This window comes from Heloderma suspectum, chromosome 4 (assembly GCF_057233095.1).
Source record: "Heloderma suspectum isolate Gila_16-S chromosome 4, 16-S_ref, whole genome shotgun sequence".
Lineage (NCBI taxonomy): Eukaryota > Metazoa > Chordata > Lepidosauria > Squamata > Helodermatidae > Heloderma > Heloderma suspectum.
Genome location: NC_139461.1, coordinates 228,342,291 through 228,355,898, shown reverse-complemented (window position 1 = coordinate 228,355,898; position 13,608 = coordinate 228,342,291). Strand labels below are relative to the sequence as shown.

General features: G+C 43.7%; 1 pseudogene; it reads left to right on the top strand.

Moving 5' to 3' along the window:
* Positions 1-515: 515 nt before the first annotated feature.
* The window catches only part of LOC146348187 (NFATC2-interacting protein-like), a 50,502-nt pseudogene continuing 37,409 nt past the window's right edge, over positions 516-13,608 (top strand).

Here is a 13,608-nt window from a genome sequence, read left to right as displayed (position 1 = left end):
CAGCAACTAGGGATGTGCGAAAGTCACCTTTTCGAAGGGGTGATTCGCGGTGGGGGGGAGGCGCTCCGCACCTCCCCCCGAAATCCTAACCTGGCCGGCTCCGCTCCACGGCAACTCCGCAGAGCCGCCGGCTGGGTGCATTCGCAGGCGTGCGGAGCCTGTGGACGCAAATGGCGGCGGCTATGCTTTCCTGTTTTTTTGCCATGATAGGCTACGTAAATATTTACATAGCCTATCACGGCAAAAAGACAGGGGCGCAAATGGCATAGCGGCCGCCATTTGCGCCCCTGTCTTTTGCCGTGATAGGCTACATATTTATGTAGCCTCTCACAGAAAAAAAACAGGGGTGCAAACGGCAGCAGCTACAGTGGCTGCCATTTGCGTTACCATTTTTGCCGCGATAGGCTACGTAAATATTTATGTAGCCTATCACGGCCTCCTCAGGGATGCAAATGGCGTCCCTGCGTTAGCCATGATAGGCTACGTAAGTATTTACATAGCCTATCACAGCAAAAATGGGGAAGCAAATGCACCCTCGAATGCACCCATTTGCAAAACAGCGTGAGCAGCACCAGGTAAGTGCTCCGTTTCATGCGCCTTTCGCAGGGTGGTGGGGCAGGGGGGCTTCGTTCCACCATGGATTTCGGGGGGCCAAATGCACTGGCATTCAGCCTCACTAAGATCCGTGGCAGAATCCTCTGACATCCCTACCAGCAACTGGTGTACATAGGCCTTTTGCCTCTGATACTGGGGGTAGCATATGGCTATCAGGACTAGTAGCCATTGATAGCCTTCAGTGATTTCCCCTCCTCCCTGTAGTCCCCATGTGCCCCTCAAACTTGCTGGAACAGTTTGGGGGGCATGTGGGGGCTGCGTGGGGTGAGGAAAGCAAGGGGAAGTCCCTTTGCACAAGTGGAAGTCTGCTTGTGTGATGTTGAATTTAACCCATTACCTGCCCAGCATATTCTGCGTAAACCTTATTTAATTTGTACATAACACATAGAACATTTTGTTACCAGGCAACAAATCAATTTAATTTAAAAAATAAAGCAATATAAATAACAAAAGTGACAGATCAAAAAAGACTTTACTAACTGGCTGAAAGTGGTTAAAGAGGAGGCCAGGCCAGCCTTTTGGGGCAAGATGTTTCACTGCTGGAGTGCAGCCACTGAAAAGGCTCTCTTGCTCCTTCCAACCAACTGTACGTCCACCATAAGCAGGACACAGAGAACAGCCTTTCCATCAGATCTTCGACAGTGGGCTGGTATGGGAGGAGGCAGAACTTTAGGTAATCTGGACCCAAGCCATGTAAGGCTTCAAAGGTCAGTACCAGCACTTTGAATTGTGGCTGGAAACTGACTGGCAACCAGTGCATCGTATCTCAGCCTCACTGGGATGTTGTGAAAATAGACAGATGGAACGATGAACTCCTTGGAGGGCAAGCAAGATAAAAACGTAATAAATAAGTACATATATTTCCCATTTACCAAGCAGACTTTCTAAAGAATTCAAATAGACTATGTAAAGCAGCAAAATGTACACAGTTTAATTTGGCCCTCACCTCTGAGTTCTGTGGGTTTCTTTGCCTGAAGTAAAGCCTTCTGTTGGACACTGTAGACCCTTGTTGTATACAAAGATGAAGCAGTAAGTGAAATTCAAACATACCCCTTTATTTTTATATAATTTCACTATTTCACTCAAAAATGTGGTTGCTCTAGAAATATTTCTGTCTCCGTTTCTGCAACAATGCCACAATACCAATGTTAGTGAAGCAGCTTTCTTTGGATTGTTCTCCACATGACTCCTAGTTTCATTAAACTATAACCATGCACTCCCAGTTTTTCCAATTCCTGAAGAGAAGAGAAGAGAAGAGAAGAGAAGAGAAGAGAAGAGAAGAGAAGGGTTGGAAGGGGCCTACAAGGCCATCGAGTCCAACCCCCTGCTCAGTGCAGGAATCCAAGTCAGACCATCCCTGACAGATGGCTGTCCAGCCTCGTCTTGAATGCCTACAGTGTGGGAGAGCCCACCACCTCCCTAGGTCATTGGTTCCATTGTCGTATTGCTCTAACAGTCAGGAAGTTTTTCCTGATGTTCAGCCGGAATCTGGCTTCCTGTAACTTGAGCCCATTATTCCATGTCCCGCACTCTGGGATGATCAAGAAGAGATCCTGGCTTTCTTCTCTGTGACAACCTTTCAAGTACTTGAAGAGTGCTATCATATCTCCCCTCAGTCTTCTCTTCTCAAGGCTAAACATGCCCAGTTCTTTCAGTCTCTCTTCATAGGGCTTTGTTTCCAGTCCTCTGATCATCTTTGTTGCCCTCCTCTGAACCCTCTCCAGTTTGTCTGCATCCTTCTTAAAGTGTGGTGCCCAGAACTGGACACAGTACTCCAGATGAGGCCTAACCAGTGCTGAGTAGAGGGGAACTAGTACTTCCCGGGATTTGGAAGCGATGCTTCTATTAATGCAGCCCAAAAGAGCATTGGCCTTTTTTGCAGCCACATCACATTGTTGGCTCATATTCAGCTTGTGATCAACAACAATTCCAAGATCTTTCTTGCTTGTAGTGTTGTTGAGCCACGTATCCCCCATCTTGTAACTGTGCATTGGGTTTCTTTTTCCTAGGTGCAGAACTTGGCATTTATCCCTATTAAATGTCATTCTGTTGTTTTCTGCCCAGCGCTCCAGTCTATCCAGATCACTTTGAATTTTGTTTCTGTCTTCCAAAGTATTAGCTATCCCGCCCAATTTTGTGTCATCTGCAAATTTTATCTGTATTCCCTGCACCTCCTCCTCCAAGTCATTAATAAAAATGTTGAAGAGCACTGGGCCCAGGACTGAGCCCTGCGGTACCCCACTCGTTACCTCTCCCCAGTTTGAGAAGGTCCCATTGATAAGCACTCTTTGAGTCCGATTCTGTAGCCAACTGTGGATCCACTGGATCGTTGTTTCATCTAGTCCACTTTGAGCTAGTTTGCTCATCAGGATATCATAGGGCACTTTGTCGAAAGCTTTGCTGAAGTCAAGGTATATGATGTCTACAGCATTCCCACGGTCTACAAGGGAGGTTACTTGATCAAAAAATGAGATCAGATTTGTCTGGCAGGACTTGTTTTTGACAAATCCATGTTGGCTTCGAGTAATCACGGCATTGTTGTCAAGGTGCTTCCAGATGGATTGCTTTATCATCTGCTCCAGAATTTTCCCTGGGATTGATGTCAGACTGACTGGTCTGTACTTCCCAGGGTCCTCCTTTTTACCCTTTTTGAAGATAGGGACAACATTAGCCCTCCTCCAGTCATCTGGCACTTCCCCCATCCTCCATGATTTCTCAAACAGAATAGACAGTGGTTCTGAGAGTTCTTCTGCCAGTTCCTTTATTACTCTAGGATGCAGTTCATCTGGCCCTGGAGATTTGAACTCATTCAAAGTAATTAGGTGTTCCTTGACCATATGCCTGTCGATCTCCAGCTGCAATCCTGCCCCTTCAGCCTGTACTTCGCCTTTGCCAGGGGGGTCATAGGCCCTCTTTTGGGAGAAGACTGAGCCAAAGTAGGAATTGAGCACCTCTGCCTTTTCTTTGTCATCTGTTATCATTTTGCCATCCTTATTTAATAGCTGAACAACCATTTCTTTCCTCTGCCTTTTAGTATGCACGTAGCTGAAGAAAGCCTTTTTGTTGTTTTTAGCATCCCTCACTAACCTCAGCTCGTTCTCAGCTGCTGAGGCAGTTATATGTCTGGGTGGAAAATCTGCTTTCCCTTGCTCCTAATAAGGAATATACACATGAGCAGGACAGTGGGTGAAAACACTGTCCATTAAAATGTAGCTAACTAGTTTAGGATGTTAGTTAGTCTGATCTATAGAGCTCTGCAAAATGAATTTTTATGATTTCCCCCCAGCTTAATATTGTAGCATTAATATTTCATTGCCTAGAATTCACTTTGATTTTAGTCTTGTTACTATCTTATTTTATTTATTATTTTATTTTATTATTGCATTTATATCCCGCCTTTTTTCCTCTTGCAAGGAACCCAAGGCAGCTTACATTATCCTCCTCTTCTCCATTTTATCCTCACAACAACAACCCTGTGAGGTAGGTTGGGCTGAGAGTGTGTGACTGGCCCAAAGTCACCCAGTGAGCTTCCACGGCTGAGTGGGGACTAGAACCCAGATCTCCCAACTTCCAATCCAACACTCTTGCCACTACACCACACTGGCTCTCTTGACCAATGTATTGCTTGAGAAGGTTATTTTTAATCTCTTGCAGGAACCAAAAATGCACAGTTAGGAAAACCCGCCCATTTGGAACTGACTTGCTACATTTCTGATTGAAGCCCATGTGAAGATGGATCCTACAGCTGTGTTTATTGGAACAAAATTATACTGTCATTTTCAGCTACAACTGAGCCTCACTTCATGATGATCTTGACTCCAGGCTTGTAGTCATGATGGGTTGCACCAGGTCTTCAACCTGGTACTATTTTTGCAGACGGGTCCCAGCCGCTCCCCTCCCCTTCCCCAGCAGTGAGCCAGCAAGGGAGGGAGTGACCGTGCGTGCCAGGCCGTTGGCCCTGCTTTTGTTCTCCCCCCTTGGCTGTGGCCTCTCAAGACGGAGAGGGAAGCAGGGGCATGAGGAGGGGAGGCAGAGGTGGTGCTGATGCTGCCACCTGACTGTGTTCAGCTCAGCTTGTTCACGACACGCTGGGCAGCGGCAGCGTAAGCGTTCCGAGAATGACTTCCTGCCTGAGCGAAGACCGTGGCCTCCACAGCCAGCTTCTGAGGGAGGCAGTAGAGTTTTAGGGGTAGCAGCTGCAGTCCAGCCAGGGAGAACCCGCTCAGTGGCAGGTGGAGGAGGAGGAGAAGGTAAGGTAAAAGTGACCTAGGAGGTGGGAAGGGGCCTGAATTTCTCAGATCAGTGGGCAAGATCACGTTTGGGAGGAGGACTGTGCATGTCTGTGTGTGGAGTGTGTGGTATAGCTGTTTTTGTATGGGCTGCGCAGCACCACCTCAACTGAATAATAATAATTTTTAAAACTCCTTACTGTGTAGAGCTATTGGGCAGAATGAAGCGGTGGACTGAGAGGAGATGGTTTTGCTTGGCTTCTAAGCTGTGCTTTACATATCTATTCAGAAGTAGGCCCCAATGAGTCAATGGGACTTACTCCTACGTAAGTGTGTATAAGATTGCAGCTGAAATGCCATTGTTTGCTAGCTCCTTTAAAATGCAGAATTTTATGTTTATTTTTTAAAATGCTGGTTAATTATTTTTACAGTGTTTTTATTGTTTTTAATGTATTTGTTTTTATGTTCTGTGTTTTTGTTTTTAATCTGTATTTTATTATCAGATGTACTGAGTGCCATTTCTTGGTGGAAAAGTGGAATATAAATTAAATAATAAATAAACAATAAATAAACAGCGGGGAGGAAATATCCAGGTGTTTTCCACTTTAACAATCTGTGAACAAGTCAATTGAAAGGGCTCAATTGAAAGGGGATTTTTCTGCCTGAATTTGTGACCCAGCCTCCAGTCCTTCTATTTAAGGTACAATCTAATGCATGCTTAGACAGAAAAAAAGTCTAACTTTCCCTGTGGTTTGACTGCACCGTCTGGTCCCCAGAGGTATACTGCCTCTGCACATGGAGGTTCAACACTGCCATCATGGCCAATAGCTGCTTATGGAACCATCCTACATGAATAAAAGCTGCCAATGAAAGTGGCCATCATCACTTCTTTGTGTCAGGGAATTCTGTATGTTAATTGTGCACTGCTGTTGTTTTCTTTTGCAAATCACTTGCACTCGTGTGATAAGAATATGTTGTATGGAGGAGCGGGTGAGATTTGGTTTTTCCTGCTAACTATCCTCAGTGCAAGCAGTGCTATTGGGAGGCAGGGTACTACCCCCGATCATCAGAGGCAGGGTAGCTGATTACCACCAGATCCTGGTGTCCAGCAGGAGGCGATGGCTTTCTCCATCTTGCCCTGTTTGTGAGTTTCCCAGAGGCATGTAGTTGGCACTGCTGGATACATGGTTCTTCATTATTACTTTACACATAGCATGAATGAGAAGTAAGATGAAGACTACAATCCTACACACACTTACATGGGAGTAAAGCCATTGAACTTAATGGGACTTCTGAGTAAACAGATGTAGCGCTGATTTGTATTGAGCAAACATAATTGGGAGAAATTATGGCTTACAGATAAAGTGACTGAAAGCTCATTTTTATTGTATAATTGTACAAGGTTGTATAATCTTAGAAAGGGGCGTGGCTGTGAGGGGTGTGGCTGTGAAGGGATCCTGCACTTCTGAATTTGCCACTACACTATTGCTTGACTCACACAGCGAGTTCTAATAGATGACATGGGCAGGGGGTGGGAAAGTTTCCACAGTGATCCCTAATCCCAGTTCTAAGTGAGCCTGCTTGAGGGAACTTGCTGAGATGGTTACCATAGTAGTAGCCCTCTTTTAACCAGGCCCAGAAGGATTAGTAACAGGGTATTGTCTTGTAAGAAGTCTAAGGCTCCCTTATTCTTAGGGCTTCTTTAGTGAACTGACGGATATTTTACGTGTAAGCATCAGTGAGAGCTGGTGAGGTGGATTGCACTGGGAACCATGGGCTGTTTCTACAGGGTAACGGAGGTGGAGGAGAATTCCTGCTCTTACCAATAACTACTGGCAGGTGACAATGAGGTACACAGTGTCTTTGTCAGCACTCTACAAGTGCATGATTACAGACTGGCTAGCTGTGATTTTGCTGCCTGTAAACATAGTTTTATGGTACTAACTGGGGCACCCGTGCCTCAGCTGCCATGTCCTGACAGTTACCAGTAACAGTAGGAATTCTCTTCCCCCTAAATCACCCTGTAGCTGATTCCCATTGATATGAACACCTGTGTGGATTGCTATGTGTGATAATTCTACATGTGAGTTTACTACTGTATGTTCACAGAGATGGGCAATAGGTCGTTGTATTTTTCAGAGAATTAAAGGTGATGTGGTAGAGGCCTCATTAGTTGTGGGATGCATGCTCATTCTATTGTTGTGTCTGTTCATATGATATATAGGGATGCAAACTTACCTCATTTAATGCAAGCATACCTAGTTTTGCATTTTTGAACTACTATGCAAATGGACATTTAGTTGTCCGTCAAAATTTGCACTTCCCCAAATTTTGCAATAGAGTTTTTCAGTCAAAAAATGTGTACAAAAATGCATATACTGGAGAAAATAATATACAAAAATTTATTATATTAGGAAACATGCTTGCCACAAATGTGTATATTAGGTAAAATCCATACAAAAATGCATGTATTAGGAGAAATATGCACAAAAATGCTTCTGAATTTTCATGGAAATGTTTAAAAAAATCTCTAAGTTCATGATGAACCAGATTTAAGACTGGAAAAATTAGAGATTGAGAGAAACCGAAATTGACTGATTCTTCCACCCCTAATGATACATAGATTTTTTTGTAATACTTCAAAACAACTATTTAACTAGTGAGGACAGTGGGACAAAAATAAAAGCTGTGTAACCATGAGAAACAATGACGTTATCATTCCACAACTGTTTCTCTTAAAGAGGACTCTTCTGTCTCCATGTATGTGCACTGAGAAACCACAAGCAGTCATGATTTTCCAATGCATCTACATCACAGGATGGCAAACTCATGTGTAAGTTCATCACACACAATACAGGCTTGCAGAGTAATTCTACACAGAAGAACCTTCTAGGCAAGAATTTGATAATGTCTGAAATGGTGCCATGAGACAATAAGGACACAGTCCTATTGAGATAGATGGTCATCTCCGACTTCCTCTAATGTAGGGTGGCTGAAGCACAGAGGAAAGGATTCCTTCCATGCTCTGGATGCTCTGCAGTTTGCCTTAGACACCCGACTGTGGGGGTCTAAGTGCAGCTTTGGGGAAGGGGTGGGAATGGGGCTGGAGACAGCATAGAAAGCTGCCTAAAACAGCTTCTGTGGTCTCCTCCCCTCCCCACCCCTGGAAAAACCCCTTTTCACCCTGCCTGTCCTCCGTGTTATGAGCACAGACAGGCACCGAGTGGCAGCCGCGGTGGTTCTTTCCACCCCCGCTACAAGGGGGAGGGGCAGGGAGCGTGGTTTCCCAGCTATGTGCTCCTAGCTCTGTCTACGAGCTTGGAGCTGGGAAACCAAAAAATCCTATCTCCCCCAGACACTGTCTAGGGGACACAGGATTGTTCTCTAAGTTTCTAGATAAAGAACTGAGGGTCAAATGACACATTCTGCTAAAAGCATCACTTGCAGGTGCTCGAATCTTTTAAAACATTAAATAGCAGGTGGGATGGGCCTGGGACTGGAGTCACAGTGCATGGGGAGAGGGTTTTTTTTTTAACCTTTCCTCCCATGTATAAACATCTCCCCAGAGAGAGCTTCTCTCTCATGCTAAATCATAATTCTGGTGGATCATGATGTGGTAGTGAAGGTGTAACCCACTTTGCCCATGTGCCATGGTTCCACTCAAGATTGGGGCCCCTTCATCTACTACTTTAGGTTTTTAAAAGATTTTTGCTTCAGGTATAATGTCTCTTCAAATTCTGAGAAGTTTTGTCAACAGTGGCGCACCTAGGTAATTTTAGACCCTGGACTTAATGGTCTTATGGGGGTAGGGGCAGCTTCAGATGTCTATGTGTATTACTTCAGTTGTGAAACACACAGCATTTCTCTTCACTGCCCACCACCACCATTTCATGCTTTACAACTGCTTCTACATTCCTGAAATGTTAGAGCAACAACAAACACCCTGTTTGTTAACCCTAATAAAAATGAAATGCTCTCAGCGTGTGTAGTTTTGCACTTGAAATTCCCTTAAATCAAAGCACTCGCATGACTAGAGGAATAAAATGGCATTTGCTTCAGCTGCCCTGATGCTAAACACATTTACTTTGGAAGAAGCACCACTTTGTTGTAGAAAAGGATAACATATATTTTTAAGAAAAAATAATAAAATGAGCATCTATTACCACGTACATGCCTGGCCAGCTGCCCCCTGACTACATGCTTTTTTATAAATACCCATGCTGGCCCAGGTGCTGACACTGGCCCTGTTTGCCACTGCCTCGATCACCTGCCACCTTCTGGGTGGTCACCCCTCCAGGCTGTGTGTCCCTGGACTTTAGTCCCGAGCTCCAGTCCTAGCTGCACCACCATTTCAAGAAGATCAAACCAGTCCATACTCCAGGAAAGAAAGCCAGACTGCTCACTTGAGGGAATGATGTTAAAGGCAAAACTGAAGTACTTTGGCCACATAATGAGAAGACAGGATACCCTGGAGAAGATACTGTTGCTAGGGAAAGTAGAAGGCAAAAGGAAGATGGGCCGACCAAGGGCAAGATGGATGGATGGATGATATTCTGGAGGTGACGGACTCGACCTTGGGGGAGCTGGGGGTGGCAACGGCCGACAGGAAGCTCTGGCGTGGGCTGGTCCATGAAGTCACGAAGAGTCGGAAGCGACTGACCAAATAAACAACAACATAGTTTCATAAATATATGTATGAGATGGCAAATAATTTTTAATTATCCACCAAAATGATGCATCAAATGACAAACAATCCTTTTGTTCCAGAGAGCAGATGCACAAAGGAAGAGGCACAAAAGAAAATAGATAGATTTAAAACTGCGGCAGCATGGTTGTGTGTGTCCAGAGCACACCACCTTTCAAAGATAGACTAGAGAGTACAGTGAACCTTTCTGAGGAAATGTAGCTGCCAGGGATAGGTGGTGGCTTTCTTTGAATTAGCCCTGAACAATCTAGAAAAAGGTGGTGTTAAAGGTATTTTTACACCTTGTTCAAGATGAGATTAAACAAGAAGGGCTTATTGTGTTATGTGGAGGTAATGCTCTGGCTTTAAAAAAAAATCTGTGACAAGGGCATACACTGAAATTTCTAAAGGAATCACAATCTTTGGAAAACTACAACAGCTTCCCATTTCTTTTCAAAGAGCAGTATCCAATGGGGCACTTATGCCCTTCTGATTCCCTTCCACCTCACTGATTTTTGTCCACAAGTGGTGGGTCCTGCCAAGTCTGTTGTACAAGTGGGACCCCACAAGTTATGCAAAGGAGATTTAGAACTTCCTAGGGGAAGCCCAAAACAAGCAGAAATGCTTGTTTCGGGGAGGCAGGTCAGTGGGGCTCCCTGATGTGAGCATTTCCACTCATTTTGGGTTGCTCCTGGAAGTACTAAATTGCCGTCGAGCAGGTGGTGGGGGCCACTTGTGCAACAGAATCAGCAGGGCACCGGAGAATTGGCAGTGGTCTAAGCACCCGATTGGATACTGGCCAAAACCTGGAAGGTTTACCAGGGTCAAGAATGCTGATTCAAGACCCAGACGAAACAGAGCTGCGTAGCCCATACATTCCAGACAGGATCAAAAGGCACTGTGCAGCTATTCCACCTTTTCCTTTTTAATAGATTTTGATGTGTGTGTGATAAGAAAATAGAAGGACAAAATCATTGAGGAAACACGGAGGGTTCCAAATGGAAGGCAATGTCTGGACCATATTAAATTCCATGAATGAGGGAGGGTGATTGCACAATAAAACTTCACCTAGAAGCACGCAGTGAATGCTGCTTTGCTTATGATACTGATGCTCGTGACGCTTGTGTTTAGCAATGTGGTGTGGGGCTGCCTTACCACACCTGGTTTCTTCTATCAAGTCTCTTTAAGACAGCCGGCTTGCTGGAACTGGGCCAAGTATCTTTCTCTTAATTAACATCTGGCCCCTTTCTCACTCCAGCCTAATCAGGAGCATCACTCTTTTGCCCTCCTCTTATGGCTAGCCCTGATAATAGGATGTGGTATTTTTGCTCCTTCTTTGAGACTCGAGGAGGTTTGTTGGTAGCTGGCTGTGTTATTGTTCTGGACCCTGAGTGCCCTCCTGAGGAGGAGGAGGAGGAGGAGGAGAAGGAGAAGGAGAAGGCAGTGGTGGTTTGTGAGGCATTCCCTGGTGACTAGTGGGAGTAAGTCTGAGTCTGTGTAGATCAAATTGTCAATGGCTTAGGGTTGTTTTCTGTATAAGTACATCCTCTGTTCTTCTGTCTCTGTAAAAGCTTTTTAATATAATACATTATTTTGTCTTCTGATTTGGATGAGAAGTGTATGATTGAGGTTTCTAATCAAGGGAGAGGGCCTTTTTCTCCCCATGTGACCTAACCACTAAAAAACACTACCAAGACATTTGATCTGGGCCCTGAAAGGGTGTGTGACTACATAAAGGAGCTTGAGTAATCTCCAGCTCTGTCACAAGCAGTAAGCTAAGGGGCTAGAATGCTGTCTACTGGGCTTTATTTGATCACATTCTGATGTTTCCTGGTAGTTCACCATCCACTGCTAAGTGAGTGCTCAGATCACAGACCAGCATGTATCAGATATCATCCTCCCACAACTCAAACTCTTCTGTTTTTGTTCATTTGTTTCTGGCCAGTATTTCTTCCTTGCAGAGTTGGCATTCCTAAACTGTACATGGCTGCCACCCTTTTCTTGCATGGGTCTCTGTACCTTTAACACTTGCAGAACAGGTCTAGTCTTTACCAGCATGAGAATGGAGTTATAAGGAAAGCTTATGGAGGGGGGTGGGGTGGAGAAGAGTCAGAATCCTTAATTACCCCATGCAGTCACAAGGCAATCAGTCACCAACTTGTCCTACCTTGCCAGAGAGAAATCAAAGCAGCGTACAGGTGAGGGTGCCAGGGATAATTAATCTAGATCAGCTCAGTTTAGAAGGGCCGTTGGCTGGCTGGAGATGATGCAAGCTGTAGTCCAACCCATCTGGAGGGCACCAAGTTTAGGAAGGCTGATTTAGATGAAATCCAGACTAGGTGCACCAAATGTTTCCTGAATTCAAGTATGCATTAAAATATTAAATTGGATGAATGCCAAAATATCATAAATCAGTGTTATAATGTTGGTAAGATACCAGAATTAACCTAGGAGTATGGAAATGCTTTAAATGACATACCTGAAAATAATTGGAAGGAAAAATATCATCCCTCATAGCTTATTGTAGTTGCTGAGGCTGTGTGCAAACAGTGGCTAATAATGATTAAATCATATTTAAGTGTTTACTAATCCATGTTCAGCAATCTCAAGAGCCTCAAGCTGCCTACATCGAGGGAAGCTCGGAAGACGGCGACAAGGGGGAGGGCTTTTTCAGTGGTGGCTCCCAAATTATGGAATGATCTCCCTGACGAGGCCTGCCTGGCGCCAACATTGTTATCTTTTCAGCGCCGGGTTAAGACCTTTCTCTTCTCCAGGGCATTCGGCAGAATATGATAAGTTTTAATCAATCCTGGAATGTCTTATGGTCATGGTTGTTTGCTTTTGAGATTGTTTGTTTGAAGTTGTTTTAGATATATGTTTCTTTTGTGTATATTGTCTGTTCATGTGTTTTTTTAGGTAAATGGTTTTTCGTCTCTGCATATTGTATTTTTAATGTTTTTAATCTTTGTAAACCACTCAGAGAGCTTCGGCTATTGGGCGGTATAGAAATATAATTAATAATAATATGCCATGCAATTCTACAGTGCAATTCTGTACAGATCTTCTCAGAATTAAGCCCCTTTGACCTGTATAAGATTGTGAGTATAGGACTGCTAGTATAAGATAGCTAGCTTGCTAAACCATCATCAGGGACTTCTATGATTTTTGAGGGTTTATTTTTAAAGCAGCCTAAATTACCTAATCCACTGTTAATAATGGATTTCTGGAAAAAAAAGCTGTGTTGTCTCTCTGGAGAACAGACACAATAGAGATCTTTTTTTCTATAGTGGGAAACGGAGAGTGAATGGCTTGTAAATCCTTGTGCTATTTATTGTTCTGCCAATATGTATCACGGCAATATTAAAATATATGCAGGCACACTTATGGATTTTATTTATGTTCAAAGGAGTCAGCTTCTTGCACTCGCTGAGACTCGGTAGTCTCATTTTACCATTGGGCCTGCAGAAAATCTCTTGAGAATTAAAATTCTCATTAAGTCCATAGGAAAGCAGAATTTAATCAAATGCATTCTAAAGCTCACTGTTAAAAAATATGCAACTATAAATTGAATTTCTGTTAGTAGCTGGCGCAGCTCTTTGGTGGCAGCTAAAGTCCTTTTTTATTTATTATACTATGAATGCAAAACAGATAAAATTAAATCCTACATCATCAGTAGCTTTAATCTAGATGCATTTCTTGCCAGTGAAACTTTTCTGCAATGCCCACAAAAAGCACCATCATGTGTCATCTTTCCAAGTCTTAAGGAACGTCCTAATCTGAAATTGAAAGATAAATATTGCAGTTATGAGTCTTTCTGTCATTACTCACATAATTTTAAAATTGCAGAGATGTATTCCTCTAACAATGGTAAAATGGGTCTAATGCAGGATAAAATGGCAGTTTTAGTCTCAGTAATTTTTATAGCAGCTTGTAATTTTCATGTACTTGTTACATTTCTCAGATCGGCAAAGATTACAAGAGAACACTTTCCCATAAGGGGGGAAAATATCCCATTTTACTGCTCCTATTCTTTACACACAGTATACTTCAGTTTTGAGAACAGAGAAGACTTTTTGAGTG